Source organism: Hyperolius riggenbachi, chromosome 9, assembly GCF_040937935.1.
Source record: "Hyperolius riggenbachi isolate aHypRig1 chromosome 9, aHypRig1.pri, whole genome shotgun sequence".
Lineage (NCBI taxonomy): Eukaryota > Metazoa > Chordata > Amphibia > Anura > Hyperoliidae > Hyperolius > Hyperolius riggenbachi.
In genome coordinates, this window is record NC_090654.1 from 122808937 (window position 1) to 122828370 (window position 19434).

The window sequence follows — 19434 nt, forward strand, 5'->3', positions numbered from 1 at the left end:
GCAGCACTGAAAAGGCTTGATGTTTCTTTAACAGTTTCACAGCATAAGAACTTTGTTTTCCTTACCCAAGCATTTTTAGCTGCACAGAAGCTAAGCTCCGCCCCATCAAAGAAACCTGGCATTTTTCCCCTGATACTGTGCAAAGCATGATGGGATTTCTGATGTTGTTGTTCTCATTGCCTAGCGCGCGCAGTTAAGAGGGATGATCAGAACGCAGGACAGTTGGAACTGTGTCTCATGCTCCCTGTCACCCCCTTTCAACCAAAAAGATGGATGCCCCCATGAAATTACAAACATTTGCCTGTTCTTTTAAAACAGAGTGGGTAAGAGATTATATTACCTATCTATTTTAATTAACTAATGTAACTTAATGACAGTGTGTTTGTTTAGGCGGCAGCTCCTCTTTAATGCAATTTTAGTACTTTAACCATTAAACAGTTTAATTATCTAGGCAATCATCTTCATAAAATTCCATTTGACATTTGAGTCACATGTTGTAGGGTTGCTGATTCCTTCACAGATAGAGCTTCTGGGTGGGCATTCATACAGCTCAGTCAGCAGAAGATGGCCAGCAAGGGCAGTTGTCTTATTTCTCTTATGACCGCTTTACTTTAAGTACAATATGAATGTATTACTTTCCAATACATGTGGATGTGATAACTGTAACTGTGTAGCATGTACACACAAGCAACACTGGTGCAGCGGGCTGCTCAAAGGAGCAGCGCATTATAAAAGTAAATACCAGCACAGTCCCTTTGGCTTAGTTTGTTTCATATTAGAGCTTTGGCACAGCAGTTTTATGTGATGCTTCAGCCTGCGAGGGGATGCAGGATTAAAGTGAAAGAGGTGCTCCAGTGAAATGCTACTTATCAAGTCAGTGAGGCCTTTGTAAATAAGAAATCAATGATTCAATGTGTATTATTCATCCCTCTGTTCTCCAGACTTCTAAACCCTGCTATATTTAACTCCTTCTCTGCCAGGAAGCATCTAACCCAATGCATAAAGGGATACTGACAAGAGAACTTGTGGATAAAGCAACATGGAAATTCATCCTGCCAATATTAATATAATAATTAAAGATGAGTCCTATTTAGCCTCCCATGTGCAATACAGTTCTATGGCTTCTGGCTCACTACAGCAATTGGCAGCTTACTGCCAGGAGAATGGGAGTTTCTGCTCCAGCACAAAGCACATCCCCTGACCCAGCCCACCTCCTCACACTGCTGAGAAAGATTAACTCTTTATGGCTCTCATGGCAATTTTATAAAAGCCCTCTGTATTTTTCCATTACCCTGCACTGCCTGCCATAAGAAGTTATTCCTCACTGGTGTTACACTTAAATATTTGAATAAACACACTTGGGAGGATGTGGTAAGGGAGACTACTTTATTACCCACTAAACAGGGAAGAGCTAGACAGGAATTGATAATGAGACTCTGCAGAGTGCTGCAGTGCTGGCCCTTAAGAGTTAAACTCTCTCAGCAGCAGCAGGAAGTATGTAGGCGGGGTCAGCTATGTGTTCAGTGATATAGTGTGTCCTTCTTGACTATCAGAAGGATGATGGATGGGGGAGGAGTTATCCAGACTAGACAAGCTGCATCTGACATTCACACATGAAGAAACTTAATACAAACAGACAAAATATAGCTATGCACTGATGACTTCCTTTGAAAAACACTTTAGTAGCCTGACTGCTGAGCTTATCCTCTGCAATAAAGCATGCATTTTACTAGAGCAATCCTTTTCAAAAAACAAGACAGAAGACAGCAATATCATAGCTTTTCATTCAACCTTCTGCAGAAAGACCTAGTTATAGTGGAAATATACTATTGGAAGTATGTTTGTTATTTCACGATGCATTTACCATCATATGTTTGAAGTATGCACTGAAGGCAGGTTTGGTGAATGATTATCTCTCATTCATTATGCTAAACAGGTGTTCTGGCTCCATTCTGACTTCAGTAACTGTATGCTTGTTGCAGGTGTGCGTCTGACAACACTGAAGCCAAAAGATCAGCAGGCCAGCCAGGCAACTGGCATCTTTTAAATCGAATAATGTGGCAACTCCATATTCCTCTCACTACAGGTTTTCTTGCCAAAGTCTCTTTCATGGCACAGTGTCTTTGCCTTATGCATCTGAAAATCATATAAACTGCAGAATGATCACATGATCTGATCTATAAAAAAAAGGTGAATGAAAAGCTTTTTCATTGTGATAGAATAAAATAACCCATACAAAAAAGTTTTTGCCTGATCAAAAAAAAAAAGCAATTTCAAGTGATGCGCTAAAGGGAAGTGAGAAGTATGCGGAGGCTGCCATGTTTATTTCTTTTTAAACAATACCAGTTGCCTTGCAGTCCTGCAGATCTATAGCCTGTAGCAGTATCTGAATAACACCAGAAACAAGCATGCAGCTAATCTTGTCAGGTCTGACAATAATGTCAGAAACACCTGGTCTGCTGCATGCTTGTTCAGGGTCTATGGCTGAAAGTATACGATACAATGTGTGTTGCCAAGGGTGCAGTTGATCAGACGTGCTCAACCTGATTGTTTGCCGGTACCAAGTCTCAAACCGGACTGCTCAAACGGTTTCGGACAACTCCAAAAGGACAAAAGAGACGGTACACCAATGGCTGCAATGCAATTTTGCTGTGTATTCAGGGAACAAGACACCTTGTGTCTTGTTCCCTGAATGCACAGCAAAATGTCATTGCAGCCATTGGTGTGCCATCTCTTTTGCCCTTTTGGTTCTATGGTTGAAAGTATTAGAGGCAGGAGATCGGCAGGACTGCCAGGCAACTACTATTGCTTAAAAGGAAATAAATATGGCAGCCTCCATTTCACCCATTTTAACTTATGACAGGCAGTCTCCATTTCACCCATTTTAACAGACGGTTAACGGCCATCTCTGTAACAATTTTCCGCCCGGTTGACACATTTTTTGCATTAATGCACACGTGTTTTCGTGCGCGGAAGTCAATAGTAATGAATGGTGACAAGAAAATAAAAAAAAAATGCTTACGCGTGTGAATTCGCATTAAAAAAACGCTCGCACACACATGCACATCCACAAGCGTTTTTTTTATGTGGGTTCGCCTAGTTATAGTGGGAACGCAGCCTAACACAACACACTTACATGACACTCATGAGTGATTTTTCCTAGATTCTGCACCTCCCCGCTAATATACTGGCTTGTTAGTATGTATCTGGTAATACTAAACACTTTTATTGTGAGTCAGCTATTGCTGTTTAAGCTAATATTGGCAGATCCCACTATAATAAAAAAAAAATGAAAATTACATGATGCACTCATTAAAAAACATGAGATGTACCTGGAAGGGGTTATTTGCAAAACATTTAACCAGAAATGAACAATATTAATAATTGCTGTACACATAAACATACTCATCACATTATCACCTATTCAAAGAAGTTGGGAACATGCTAACATTACGCACTGTGCTACAAAAATGTGTGCACACTGCATTCATTAGGAAGCATAAGATGTGCATGAAAGGCTCCATGGCAATACTGCAGTTATCACCCACGGCACTCAAGTAAGACGCAGCTTTAGGGCTCAAACCCACTAACAGCCTTTTCTAAGCACTAGTGATTTGAAAAAGCTCTTGCTAATGCAATGCTATGGGGGATTTTTATAAAATCACATCACTTAAGTGGGATCACACCCATAGCATTACATTAGCAAGAACTTTTCAAATCACAAAGCATTCAGAAAAGTGCTCCTAGTGGGTTCCAGGCCTCACTCCTTGAAATGCTGCTAGCGTTCATATTATTAACCCTTAGGCAAAACATTTTCACATGTATAAAAAAATTCTTAGATGCAAATTTTCTCCTTAAAGGAATACTTAAAGAGAACCCGAGGTGGCATTGTATTACGTTAGTGGGGCACAGAGGCTGGTTGGTCACACTAACACCAGCCTCTGTTGCCCCATCGTGCGTCTCAAAGACCCTTCTGCTCGCCGCTATACCCCCGCAGTGCTGGCGACACGCAGCGTGTCGCCAGCACAATGTTTACCCTAGCGCTGTCTGTCAGCGCCGCTCCGCCGCCTCGCCGCTACCCGCCCTCGTCCCTTCCCTCCCGCTGATTGGAGGGAAGGGACGAGGGCGGGTAGCGGCGATGCGGAGGAGGCGGGGGAGCGGCGCTGACAGACAGCGCTAGAGTAAACATTGTGCTGGCGATGCGCTGCGTGTCGCCAGCACTGCGGGGAGTATAGCGAAGAGCAGGGGGGTCTTTGAGACACACGATGGGGCAACAGAGGCTGGTGTTAGTGTGCCCAACCAGCCTCTGTGCCCCACTAACGTAATACAATGCCACCTCGGGTTCTCTTTAAGCCAAAAAAAAAAAAGAAAATGATATTTACTCACCCGGGGCATCCCTCAGCCCCCTGAAGCTGGATGGTGCCCTCACAGCCCCGCTCCGATCGTCCTGTCCCCGCCGGGGGCTACTTCCGGGTTCGGCGACAGCCGCCGACAGGCTGGGAACGTGGCTGAGTCTCCGCGTTCCCAGCCGCTATATCACCCTCTATGCTGCTATAGCGTATATATATATATATATATATATATATATATATATATATATATCAGCATAGAGGGTGATATAGTGGCTGGGAACGCGAAGAATCAGCTGCGTTCCCAGCCTGTTGGCGGCTGTCGCCGAACCCGGAAGTAGCCGCCGGCGGGGACAGGACGATCGGAGCGGGGCTGCGAGGGCACCATCCAGCTTCAGTGGGCTGAGGGATGCCCCGGTGAGTAAATATCATTTTTTGGGGGGCTTAAGTATTCCTTTAAAGGGCAACTGAAGTGAGAAGACTATGGAGGCTGCCATATTTATTTCCTTTTAAACAATACCAGTTGCCTGGCAGACCTGCTGGTCTGTTTGGCTTGCAGAAGTGTCTAAATAACACCAGGAACAAGCATGCAGCTTATCTGTCAGATCTGACAATGATGTCAGAAACACCTGATCTGCTGCATGCTTGTTCAGGGTCTATGGCTGAAAGTATTAGAGGCAGAGGGGTCAGCAGGGCTGCCAGGCTACTGGTATTGCTTAAAAGGAAATAAACATGGCAACCCCCATATGCCTCTCTCTTCAGTTGCCCTTTAAAGAATTGGGTGCTAATTTCTGCGTATGGGATGGGATGCAAAGATTTTTCCATCTATCAGACCTCTTTTCTACAGGCGGCTAAACTGCTTGTTTGTCAGGCTGTTCAGCTTCCTGGCTACAAGTACCATTTGGCTAAAACTACTTGCAGCAAATAACAGCATTTGGCAACACCACGCATCACGTTTGTCAAGAAGTGGCATTACCCAGGAGTTAAAGAAAATCTATTTGGGAGACGACTGTCCACCGCCCATTTTGAGTGCGAGTATGCGCCCAGCTGGTGAACGGGAGAAGCTGACAGGAGGTGAATTCATTGCCTTCAGCTGCCTGGGGGAAAGAGGCCTAAGAGATTTAGATTGCGTCATACTGCATCAGGACCTTTGTCTTTCACCTTGCTTGATTTCACTTCAAATAACCAATCAGATTCATAAACAGGTATTTTATGCATTTGATGTTTATTTCCTTTGAATCAGATTAGCTATTTAAAAAGAGAACATGCAAAGTGGAATTTTCTATTTTAATAACATCGGGACCTTTATGTTGTAACATGTGTTAAAGTAACCGTTAAACATATTATAAGCAAAAGCAAAAAATAAAAGTGCTCAAAATAAGTTGCTTAAAATAGCTACATTTTAAAGTGACTTTTCCACTTTATTCTTAGCCCCTTTTCTATTCATGATTGCTGGATCCTTTTAAGTTGCATATACAGTATACTGTATGTTACTATTAGGCCCTTGCGCAGTAGTACCTTACAACGTGTTATTCAACTGATATCTGAACCAGCGGAAGCAAAACTATTTGTGTAGAAATCCTATGATCTAATGAGCATTGTCTGAGGATAATAAAGCTGTGGGTGGACACATTAGGATGTAGTAAATATTTACCCAAGCAGACAAAATGCTGCACAACTGTTGTTATGCAACATGTAACGAGCCTAACATTTACATTACAGGATTATGATGTATTGTGTAGGCTGCATTTACACGCTGACTCCAAGTACAGCCTAAGTCGGAGGAAGTTATTGACTCCTGCTTTGTGCGGCATTAATAACACATACGTCATTATGCGACTGAAGATATACTTCCTGCTGTTCTGGTCATCCTGGTACTCTTATATTCCCTTGTAACACTTTAGGGCACACGGTTAATCCTTGTACAGTGGAGACAGCCATATCCCTGGCCATCAATCAAGTCAGCAGGAATTAGGCCCATCACACCGGTATGTATTACCTTTTCCCCTCCCTCTGATATTCAATGGGTTAAACAAAGCAGTGCTGCCTTGAAAGGTAGAGGGATATTTGTGAGCTTATGAGAAGAAGAGTCCCTAGTCAGTGGATATAAAACACAACTAATGGGACCGGATCCCTATCTGCCGGCCAGTATCAATCGTCAAGCTCTCCGTTGGAAGGGATTTCCTTTTCAACATGCTATAAGCCTTTTACTGCTCTAATTGTTACTCATGAGACCCAACTCCAGCTCAGGGCTCCTCTAACACCAAAATGAAGGGAGGGATGGATCAGCTGTGTCTCGGAGACCCCATCTTACCATGGGCCAAGAGAATGGGGAAGTGGCATTTTATAGCCCTGCTCCCAGGGGCGCTTGTGGCTGCTGGAACAAGAAGTCTCGTGGCTATATGATGAATATTTACAAGCTTCCTGTAAAGAAATATAACATCTCAAAAGGCTCCCGATTACAGGACCAAATGCGATTTCATAAACAACTATGAAGCCAGTGCATGGATATTGTTACTGCTGAACAGTGAATGAAATATACTGGCATCTACTTACAAGCTCCATATTTAAAAGGGCAACTCAACTCCACAAATATTATTTATGCTACAGAAGATACTTGTCTTTATCTAAAATCCCATTTCTGAATATCCTGCTCTCTGCTTCTGTGGCAATTATTACAAAGACAGGAAAAGAAACTCGGCACTCCTAAAGTATTATTTATAAGCTGAAATTAATGAATAATTGGGGACGGACTGTTGATGAGCAACAGCTATTAGTAAGAAGAGTACTCAGTGACTTTCATGGATGACATTTTCCAATGTCTAGGAGAGGAATTCTAATTATTTTCCAATCAGGGCTCAAAAGAATCCCAAAAGCCAGGCACAAATGCTCTAACTAGAAACCACTGGAGCACCAAACCTTCTATCTCACGCTAACCACTGCATATCCACTACCCATAAAACCTGCCAGGTGGCATGTACTTTGGGCTGGCTGGCTAATGAGTGTTATGGTAATCTGTCCACCCTGATAATAAGGGTTTGTATGCACAAGTGTTTGTGTATTCTGCATTCAATCTGCATTGTAAAGCAATTTAGATGGCGCTCGAAATGCCCAGTTTTAATTTTTTTTATGTGATCTAATGAAGCTGTAGTGTAAACCTATGATTAATTTGCATTTGAAACGCTTTGCTTTGGTTTTCCAAAGGCAGTATGTTCTGTTAATTTGCCCTTGAAATGCATTCTTAACTCCGCTGAACTTGATGGACACAATCTAATTCACCTTTTTCATAAGTTTTCTCCAAGGTGATATTTTCGCATTATAAATATAATGCCTTTTAAGTTACCAGCAAGCAAGAAAACTCTTTTGACAGGACCTTTTCACCTACTTTTTGGGACTTTTTCAATTACAGATTGCTGAAAAGTTATTTTAAACAGAAGATGAAAAATGATCTCCTAGGAGAAACTTAGTAGAAAAAGTGAATTGGATCAGGCCAAGTGGGTGTAAATGAACCAACACTGATACACCAGCAATGTGCCTATTCAAGTGCTCATTAAAACATCTCCCAACCCAGTTCATATCTAAACTTCACCTGGAATGTTTACTTGTTTGCTGTATCAATTTTCTGATTAATACAGGTTGATCCTCCAGAGTTACTATGCACACGTACATGCATAAAGGGCACCCAGAAAACCTGACAGTACGAACGACAGTAACATAACCCTAGTCTCACACTGTCCCCTCACATTATCAATGCCTAACCTTAAAGTGGACCTGAACTCTTACACAGGACAGAAGAAAAACAGAGAAATGCACCCTGTATGTATTCAGAGAGTTTAGCCTGTGTAACTCATTTGTGTCTAATCTCAAGTTGTAATTTGATTTTGATCTCGCCCCTGTGTCACATGACTGCCACGGCAGAGATGCAGATAAGCTCATTTGAAAGCACATGCTTTTAAAAATATGTCTTCTTTCATGAATCAGAAAGTAGAAATAGTGAAGATTTATTTTGGGATTTTTATCAGCTGTAACAAAGAAATGTCTTTTTGTTTAAAGGTTATTATGCTGTTGTGTATATTTTAAAGCAGAGAGGATGTTCTGAGTTCAGGTCAACTTTAACCATTCCCCACATGAGTAACTTTAAACCTCCATTCCACCTTAACCACCCAACCCCCCCTCCCCACACACACACACACCACAGCTAACCTTGACCATCCATTCCACCCCCCTGCCAGTCACCCAACAAAAGAAAAAAAAGAAGAAAAAATCATTGAAAAATCAGAACAGAGGGGGAAGCCCGATAACCATTGGCAGTGGGGTCACACGTGTTGGCCCCCAAACTTCCGCCTGTAGCATGTGCCCAAGCTTCCCATTACCCTATGCACTAATCTGTGTCCAGCTAACAGTTTCCAAAGAAGGGGTGTTACTGAAGCATTTCCTGGGCAGTTTGTATTTTACACAGAGCACTATATACTACAGGTTTTATACTTGAAAATGACTGCTATGTTAGTGCTTACATCCATTAAGTTATGCATGGTGGCCTCTGAAGATGCGTTAGGCCACACTCTTGCCTCCGCTTTACAAGGATATCTTTACCACATGGGGATTTCACCTGTTTTTACACAGATCACTTGGTATGAATTTCTGTATTTCAGTTTTTTTTAAGGTTGTCTATTTTCTGCACAGTACACTTTGCATGTTCTTGGCCTCGTAAGCATGATCTAGTTCCTGGTGTATGGCATTTACCTATACTTTTCCCAAATGCGCGAGTATATATTGCATTGGGTTATTTAATGCAGTTATTAAATTATTACTGTAATTATGATTGTTTGGGACAGATTATAGTGCTGGTAAAAACACATTTTCATAAAATGAAATAACAAAATATGTACCTCAGCTCCATTAAAAAAAAAAAAACCTAACTGTTTCAGAAGATATAATTCTCAATTCAGAAATATACTCTAAAAAATGGTTACCGTAGGCAATGCTTTCTATTGCCCAACTAAACTTTTTCATATAAAGCTCTCAAAAACACTCAGATCTCTTCTTCAGGTAAAATACAAACACCATGCCTGAGAAAGAGAGGAGACTCTTCCTAAAATCTTGGGGAAACTGTGTTTGAATGACCACTTAAAGGGAACCTAAACGGATAGAGATATGTATGTTTCCTTTTAAACAATACCCGTTGCCTGGCAGCCCTGCTGATCTCTGGCTGCAGCAGTGGCTGAATTACACACCTGAAACAAGCATGCAGCTAATCCAGTCTGACTTCAGTCAGAGCACCTGATCTGCATGCTTGCTCAGGGGCTGTAGCTGAAAGTATTAGAGACACGGGATCAGCAGGAGAGTCAGGCAACTGGTATTATTTTAAAAGGAAAAATTCATATCCATTTCAGTTTAGGCTCCCTTAAGGGTCGGTTCACATGGCCAACTGCTGGCATCTAGCATAGCCAACGCTAAACACTTTCTGCTACTAAGCAGACAAGCATTTTACACCTGTTCCCGTCGTTCCATCGTTGCATTGTGAGCCCCTAGGGGGAGATGGGACCACAAACGCAAACGATACTAGAAGCTATGTGCAGCTGGTAGCAGGTGTTTTTCTGGGAATCCTGTGTTGTTTTTCCTCCATGCATAACGCTCCTTGTTATGCCCAAATAATTCAACTTTAGTTTCATCAGTCCACAGCACCTTATTCCAAAATGAAGCTGGCTTGTCCAAATGTGCTTTAGCATATCTCAAGCTTGTGCTGTGGGCAGAGAAAAAAGGCTTCCACTGCATCACTTTTGCATACAGCATCACCTTGTGTAAAGTGTGCCGAATTTTTGAACGATGAACAGTGACTTCATCTGCAGCAAGATGATGTTGTAGGTCTTTGGTGCTGGTCTGTGGGTTGACTGTTCTCACCATTCGTGGCTTCTGTTTATCCGAGATTTTTCTTGGTCTGCCACTTCAAGCCTCAACTTGAACGGAGCCTGTGGTCTTCCATTTCCTCAGTATGTTCCTAACTGTGGAAACAGACATCTGAAAACTCTGAGACAGCTTTCTGTATCCTTCCCCTAAACCATGATGGTGAACAATCTTTGTCTTCAAGCCATTTGTGGGTTGTTTTGAGCCTCCATGTCTTCAGAGTAAATTAAAAGAGGAGGAAAACTTACAATTGATGCCCTTAAATACTCTTTCTCATAATTGGATTCACCTGTGTATGTAGGTCAGGCGTCACTGAGCTTACCAAGCCAATTTGAGTTCCAATAATTAGTTCTAAAGGTTTTGGAATTAATAAAATGACAACAGTGCACACATTTATGCACCTGCCTAATTTTATTTAAACAATTATTGCACACTTTCTGTAAATCCAATAAACATCATTTCACTTCTCAGATATCACTGTGTGTGTCTCCTATATGATATATTTAACTGACATTTTTTATCGTAACAACCAACAATCTATACAAGAAAATCATGACAATTAACAAGGTTGCCCAAACTTTCGCATCCCACTATATATACATATATATCAGACAGATTAATACTGTTATACTCGAGTGATTTGCACAATGCTACACAGGTGTACAATTTGGCTTGAGCTATAGTCCAGGAGTCTCCAGAAAGCTGATCAGCTGCATGAAAAGCTTTTTCATTCCTTGGGGCTGAAAGGCCTCTACAGAGATCACTTCCAGGAAAGGAACTAACAGGACGTCATTCAGTGAAAGGCAGGGCAAGGAACCAGTAGCCCTCTCTGTCTGCATGCTGACAAGGTCACATCTAACTGACTGCTACATAACCAAACGCTCTGCCGCCTGCAGATACATACAGAGCACAGATCCTCATCCTGCAGTTACATAGAGAGCGCAGACACCCTTTGTGCAATAACATAGACATGCTAGCTTTACTTATGGAGAGCTTTTCCGTTTCCATGAATTAGGACTTCCCGTGTATAAATACACAAAGTGCGAATGTCTGTGGGCTTACCCACATTAAGGTCATGCACATCTTAGAAAATAACTGCAACAATCTGGCCACGCATCCTGGCATGCACTACTCTCACAACCACAGGCAGTCAGTCACACATGAAATCATTTATTGCTGCTATAGTCTCAGGCCAAAACACATCAGTACAGGGTCTTAGCAAGTATCCATTTCCATTGTAAAGCTTCTATAGGCTAGCAGAAAATCTCTATAGAAGTGAGTTATAAAGGAAACCTTCATCCGAGATCATACAGCCTAGTCGCTACTTTGTATCCCCTAATAGTGATCACCTTAACGTGAAGAACAACAATGGAATGTGTTTTTTGTTTGTTTTGTTTTGTTTCCTGGAGCCCTGTGTGCCGCTTTTGGCACAGATTGCCACAATAGAAGTCAATTTTTTATTTTATGTTCAGCAACCAGCCTTTCTTCCTTTGTGATCCAAAGTAGACGGAACTGTGGATCGCCACTTTAGGATAATTAAAGTGGGCCTGAACTCTTGCACAGGACAGAAGGCACACATAGAGAAATGCACCATGTATGTATTTAGAGAGTTTAGCATGTCTAATTCTCCCTCTTCTGTGAGTTATCACAACTGTAATCTGATCTCTCAGCTGTGTCAGCTGACTACCATGGCAGAGCAGCTAATTTGTTAACATAGGATAGGATGTCAACAATATGTCTGCTTCCATGAAAGCAGGAAGTAGCCACTGCAGATTTATTGCATGATTTTGTGTATGTTGTTGCTGTTGTGTATGTTTTAGCATACTGCAGTGTTCTCCCCAGGCTCTTTTAGCTGGGTGCTCCAGCCGGCTAATTTTGGTGAGCACCCGGCTGTCATCAGCTTGCCTCCTGATCCTCCTCCTATGCTGTAAGCATAGTTGCATCGACCCTGCATTACCCCCGGCTGTGAAAATGTTCTGGGGAGAACACTGTACTGCAATGTTACAAAATAAATTCCCCTAAATATATTTATAATGCAGGGAGCAGCATACTCATAGTTTGTGATGGGACAGCTCTCATTGGAAGACTAAAGCCTCTTTTACAAAAGAGACTAAAGGGGGAGAATTCACCACCAGACACTAAGGGCCCTTTTCCACTAGCAATCGCTAGCGTTCACGCTGAACGCTAGCGATTGCTGAATCGCAATTAGCGGCGATTCCCCGACGTTCGCGGCCGCGATTTTGCTATGCTATGCACTGCATAGCAAAATCGCGGCAAATATCGCTCCGCCGCGCGTTCGCGTTCCCGACAAAAACGAATCGCGGTAGTGGAAATTACCTACCGCGATTCCTATGTTAAAAAGCAAACCGTAGCGATTGTAAAATCGCTAGCGGTTTGCGTTTTTGCGATTCAGCCAGCGCTGGTGGAAAAGGGCCCTTAGTGTGGGTAATGCTTCTGCGTGTCAAATGCACTGCATATCAAATGCAGCCAAAAGGCACTCATGGCTGGGAGGTTGAAATATCCAACTAGCATGCCTTTCAGCCTCCCACATAAAAGAGGCCTAAAGGTGGCCACTAATGGTCCAATTTCTAGCAAAAAATCGTTAGAGCGATCAGAAATTCCGTTCGGAAGAAAAATCATTCACTACACCATCAACGAACCAATCTTTGCTTCCTATCTATCCCAACCAACAATAAAAAAATCCAAATTTTGGTTTGACAAAAATCCAATCGGACGACTATTTTTATAATCGTTCATAATCGATTGTGCCCATTACCTGAGATTATTTTCAACCAATTTGATGAGAATTTCTGATCACTCTAACGATTTTTCGCTAGAAATTGGACCATTAGTGGCCACCTTTGGTCAAAGTCCCTGAGCAAGCCACACCCTCCACACACAATGGAGGGAGAGAGTGTGAGTGCCAGGATGGCCATATTCCTACCCATGTCCTCACTGATGGCCAGCAGCACAGCCACACCTCTTCTCCCACAATGCAGCATGGGATTGGGTGACTAGGAATTGGAGCTCCACAGTGTTTAGAGGTACTCATGTGCTCTTGTTAATTCAAATAGCATGTTTAGAAGGGAATAAAGGTGATAGCCAGATTGTGACATCATAGCAGTATCCTGGTGTCCCACAGTGCCTTTCGGTAGGAAAAAAGGGGGAAGGGGGCCGTCGTGAAGCAGTAGTCACTCACCATCACCCTTCATACTTCTGGAGGAAGGGCATGTCTCTCCCTCTTAGCTATGCTTATTGCGGTACAGCTACAGGACAGTGGAATGAGGCATTTGGTATGCAATATAGAGAGTTGTAAAGGGGGGGGGGGGGGGGGCCTGTAATTCAACCTCTCAAAAAACGGGCAGCGCTCATACAGCCGGTATCGTAGGCTATTATGGGGAAAAGCCAGGTGTTCTGCTTTTTCTGGGCAGGTACCAAGACCCCTGAAGTTAAGAATACCATAGTTGGGGGGGGGGGGGGGGGGGGGTGTTGGTTGATGAGTAAGGTTTTTCTCTGTTAGCAGGTGAAGGGGGGTTGTGTGTTGTTGAGAAGAATGGGAAAATAATGTGTAAATGAGCCATTACCATTCCCTTATAAACAATGCCAATTGCCTGGCTGCTATACTGAGCTTTGGGCTCCAGTTGATTTTGAGTCACATGCCTGCAACAAGCATACAGCCAATGGAGTCAGACCTGAGTCACAACATCTGATCTGCATGCTCATTCTGGACCAATGACTTAAGTATAATTAGAGGCAGAGCATCACCCCCGAAATCAGACAGCTGACATTGTTCATTATAGAATGAAGTTGGCAGGCTCTGTATTCCTCTAACTCCAGGTTCCCTGACCACTAGACAGCAAATGTAATTAACATATTAGAGAACAAAGCCTGTACAAGAGAATAAAACTTTCAAAGTTGCAGAGAAAGAGGTTAGCACTACAGTACGAGAAATGTCTGTCACTTCTACAGTGCCTTACTAATCCTGCAAATCTCTCCACAATCCTGCAAATCTCTTTTCTTTAAAAAATCATCCCCAAAGAATCAATTCTCACTGGGAACCATCCCTTTACAGACTGATTTGCTATTTCCCAGATAATTATTAGAGCCAATATTAAATCACTTATGGCATCTATACCTCCCAGGCAAATATGAGAATGAATACATACATTAATGTTCCACAGCAAAACCGACAATCTCACACTGGCAGTAGGCTTCTGAATTACATAAGACATTGCTTTGCATGAACAAAAATAAAACAAGAAAAATGAAATATAATGTGAATTATTATAGTTACTTTAGTACCCAAGAAAACTCATGCATCGAATTTTTAACCCATGTTTCTTCTGCATTTCCTGACACAACGACAGCAGTACAGATCCTCACAATCGTTCACATGCCCCACACTCACATACTGCTTTACTGAGGCTCTGGATGCTTTTGCCTTAGCAGCATTATCACTGTGACATCACTGCACCTTCTCCTTGGCGGCCCCACCAGCCTAGGCCACAACCTATGTATGTATCTATGAGGAAATCTGTCCCTGACAACCTTGGAGCTGGGCAATCAACAATCATTTGTCGGCATATTCTCATTAACACAGGTATTATGCTGATGCCTTGTCTCTTCCTGTCTCCTCTATCAGAGGATTTTGACTGTTTATTTTTTTTTTTTTATTTCTGCCCCTTCACAGAGCTGCCGGCAATGCACAAGCCTGGTATTTGTCGGCTCTGAAACATGTATTTATGATTAACACGTCCACATTAGCACTGCGATGCTGGAAGATGTCTCTGGCAATTTATACCAAGCAAACCACTTTCATCCCTCTTACGTTCTGGAGAATGTAATGATAATTTGCATTACATAACTACTATAAATGTTATTATGCATTTATACAGCACTGACCTCTTCTGTAGCACGTTACAGATTACACAGCCACGTCAGTAGCTGTCCCTCAGAGGAGCTTACAATCTAATCCCTATAACGGTCATTGTAAAATGTCCCAATCATAATGAAACAAAAGTTAAAGTTCTAAACCACGTCATTACTAACTGCAGAAATGTAGTGCAAATAAGTGTCAGTACAAAGTGAATAATACCCCGCATATTTCTCATGCCTATCCATTGGTTCCTACCATAGTCTAAGGTCCGTTTATTTGGCTTAAATAATTTATCAGAGTGATTTGGGGATGTGAGAAGAAGCCAACGCAAATGAAGAAAGTACATACAATCTCTCCATACAGATCCTTTACAAAATCTGAACCTGGGAATCTTGTGCTACAAGCCTCGTGAGTGTGCTATCCACTATGCAATTGTAACATTCATTGTTTTAAATCAAGCGTTCATAGAATATTCTAAACTGTTGTATAAATATAATTGCCCAAAAAACCTTTTGCTTCCTCTTTCAGTGTATAAGCATCTGCATCTTTTACATTCTATGGTATCTTCAATACGCAGTTGTACCTGCTTTTGTCTGTTTTATTCTCTAAATTTGGGTGTTCAAGCCGTCTTAAATTAGTAATGTTCAAATGCTCCACTAGGAAAAAAAGATGTTTTGTTAAACATGATTTTTAGCTCTCACTCGACTCCTGCAAGGTGGGTGTAGAGAACAAATACTGCCGAAACAGTGAAGCGCTTTGCATTGCATTTGTGCAGACACCAAATAATTACTGTCCGAACCAAGAGGTCTATATGAAATTCTGGCCTTATGATGCTAGAGGAAAGAAAGACATTGGCTGGGTTGGATTATTTTGGCAGATGACTGCAGTTTAGTGACAAGGATCCTGCATGGTTTTCTTCATCCCATTCTCCATAGAATAGGTAAGGTCGTAAGAGCTGAGTCTTCAATGCCTCCACATCCAACCATCATCGCAAAAACATGAAAACCACAAGCCTAACACAGAGTATAGCCCCTTTTGTACCTCCAAAACAACTCTGACCCATGAAGGCATGGACTTTACAAGACCTCTGAAGGTTGACTGTGGTAAGTGGCAACAAGCAATTGGCTGCAGATGTTTTACATCCTGTAAACTGCATGGTGGGGCCTCCATCAATTGCTCTTGCTTGTCTAGCATAACCCATAGGGGCTCGATCAGACTGAGATTAGTGGGGAATTTAGAAGACAAATAAAAAGTGATTTATCAGATTAGACAACCTTTCTTTTATTGGTCTGTGATTCAGTTCTTATGCCAATGTACCCTTGCATGTACTTTTAGCAGTGGACATGGGCCAACCTGGGTTCTCTAACTGGTCTGCAATTGTCCAGTCCTATAGACAACAAGCTGCAATGGACTGTCTGTCCTGACAGCTTTCTGTTATAGCCTTTTACTAGCCATGTTGCCAGTTTATTAGTTATCCTTCCTTGGACCACTTTCAGAGGGTGCTAATCGCTGCATACTGGGAATACCGCACAAGACATGCCGATTTAGAGATGTTCTAACCCAGTCATCCAGCCACTGCAGATTGGCTCAGATTGTGAAATTTGCTTGGATCCTTATATTTATCCAATTCCTCTTCCATCACATCACCTCCAAGAACCGATGGCTCACTTGCTGCTCAATACATTCCAGCCCCCAACAGATAATCAATGTTCTTCACTTTACCTGTTAATGATTTAAAGCGGACCTTAACTCAGAACTTCCTCTCTGCTCTAAAAGATACACAACAGCATCATAACCTTTAAAGAGACTCCGTAACAAAAATTGCATCCTGTTTTTTATCATCCTACAAGTTCCAAAAGCTATTCTAATGTGTTCTGGCTTACTGCAGCACGTTTTACTATCACCATCTCTGTAATAAATCAACTTATCTCTCTCTTGTCAGACTTGTCGGCCTGTGTATGGAAGGCTGCCAAGTTCTTCAGTGTTGTGGTTCTGTGATGCATCTCCCCCCTCCAGGCCCCTCTCTGCACACTGCCTGTGTATATTATTTAGATTAGAGCAGCTTCTCTCTTCTCTTTTACAAGCTGGATAAATCCTCCTCTGAGCTGGCTGGGCTTTCACATACTGAGGAATTACATACAGGCAGAGCTGTCTGCACTCTGCAGGAAGAAACAGCCTGACACTTCAGTGGAAGATAGCTGCAGAGGGAAAGAAATACACAAATGATCTCTTGAGATTCAAAAGGAAGGGTGTATACAGCCTGCTTGTGTATGGATGTATTTTCTATGTGTGGACATACTGTACATCAACCTACTTCCTGTTTTGGTGGCCATTTTGTTTGTTTATAAACAAACTTTTAAAAACTGTTTTTAACCACTTTTAATGCGGCGAGGAGTGGCGAAATTGTGTCAGAGGGTAATAGGAGATGTCCCCTAACGCACTGGTATGTTTACTTTTGTGCGATTTTAACAATACAGATTCTCTTTAAAGAAAAACATTACTTTTGTTACAGCTGATGCAAATACTGCAATCAATCTGCAATGTGTCTACTTCCTTCTTTCATGTTAAAATGAAGCGGGCCGCACATGCACAGTGCACACTGACTGGCCAGGTTAACGGGCTTCTACAAGGAGAACAGGAAGGCGGAGGAAGACGTCGTGGCAGCGATCGGTCCGGAGGAGGCTGGAGGAAGCCCCAAGTATGTATAAATCTTTTGTATTTAGTTGTCTCAGGTTCACTTTAAAGATTCAGTATGATGGATCTTTAATGACTGCCGAAAAGTGTCAATCGCATTGTTCCCTCCCCCTCCCGCCCGTGGGAAGCCGCTCCATCATGTGTCGTCCGACGTGTCTCTACCACTTTTATAGCAACATATTGAAGTCAATTCACAAAACTTCTCACAAATGACTTATCACCTAAGTGATAAAAATAACCTTTTGGCACATTTACAAGCAATATAATCACTCAAAGAAGTTTGTTCCTGATTAACTTCATTTCAATATTATTTTTCTTACCTTATTTTTTTATATTTTTGCTCTTTGGTAGCTTAAAAATGGAACATAGATAAGGTGAAAACAGAGGAAAACCGGTGAAAAAGTTTTGTAAATCATCCCAAATGTGTTGCATCTGTACAGCACTGTGCCACAAATTGTTGCCTGTGGGTTTGTTTCCCAATTCCCAAAGGGAGATTTTTTATCCCATGTGTGTACTTAGCTTCAAGCATTACACCTAGAGCTTGCTCACTGCATACATATATTTATACTGCGTGATATCTTACACACACACGCACACACGCACGCACCCGCGCACACACACACACGCACACACACCCTACCCGCACACACATGCACACACACATGATCTATGTAGAGAAACGTCTTCTTACATTAGGCTATTTACATGTGCATGTGCATGTTCTAAGACTGAGCTACTGCAAGTTCATTTTAACATATAGAAAGCCTTCTGGTGAACAGCTTATTCAAAACAGGTTACATCGCTTTGCAATCGTGCTGTTTAGCAGGTCTGAGCAATGGCCGGAACGGTAATTTACAGAGCTGGCTGCTGCAAGAGACTGATTGTCATGGGCTCTCGGACTTCCAATTTGTTTTGCTATGTATATTCTCGTGCAGGGGTTGAGGGGTGACAGTGCTGGCTGCCAGAAAAGGTACACTGCCACATAATTAAGGGCATCCAGATGTTTTTTATATCAATATCAGTTGGAAAAGGTTGATCTTGGTAGTGCACCTTGCAGAATTCATCACGGCCCAGCATATGAGAGCAATACTCTGCAGAACGATCACTCTGCAGTATGACAAGAGACTCTTCTGTTCTAGACTATGATACACAACCCCCTCTTCACAAGTTTCCCAACATTCTGCACACAATGCTCCAGAGTATTCCCGCTCTCTTGTCTCTTATCTGCCTCCTATTGTTTTATCCTCTTTTCCATATCGCAGCCTTAAGTATTTCATTACCAGTTATCTGTCCGGTACCGAGAGAAGCAGTAACAATTAACTCCCTCAGCCCCCTCTTTCATCATCTTCTTTCAATGTGATTGATACCGGCCTTGGCTTTCAATTTGTTCCAGTACACAGATCATGAAATTCTCAATGTGATCACCCTTAGTGACCTACGCTCTCCTACGCCTGGATAAAATAGGCACATGGCAATTGTTATGGAGAGAGGCGTAACTCATTCTGTGCTGCAAAAGCTTCATAATAATGTCCTGTTCTAACACTTTAAGCACAAAGCTAACTCCAGCTTTTGAAGGGGCTAAGATAACGTCTTAATATAATTAGATATGTA

The 19434-nt window shown here is 42.2% G+C and overlaps 1 protein-coding gene and 1 long non-coding RNA gene across 5 annotated transcripts in view; one reads left to right on the forward strand and one right to left on the reverse strand.

Annotated features, from left to right (window-relative positions):
• Positions 1-19434, reverse strand: part of NPAS3 (neuronal PAS domain protein 3) — a 634738-nt gene that overhangs the window by 529194 nt on the left and 86110 nt on the right. The window lies entirely within an intron of this gene.
• LOC137532667 (uncharacterized) overlaps positions 5224-19434 on the forward strand; it is a 38886-nt gene continuing 24675 nt past the window's right edge. Inside the window, exon 1 of the long non-coding RNA XR_011023967.1 lies at positions 5224-5554. This is a non-coding gene — a long non-coding RNA (uncharacterized lncRNA). The remainder of the gene's footprint in view (positions 5555-19434) is intronic.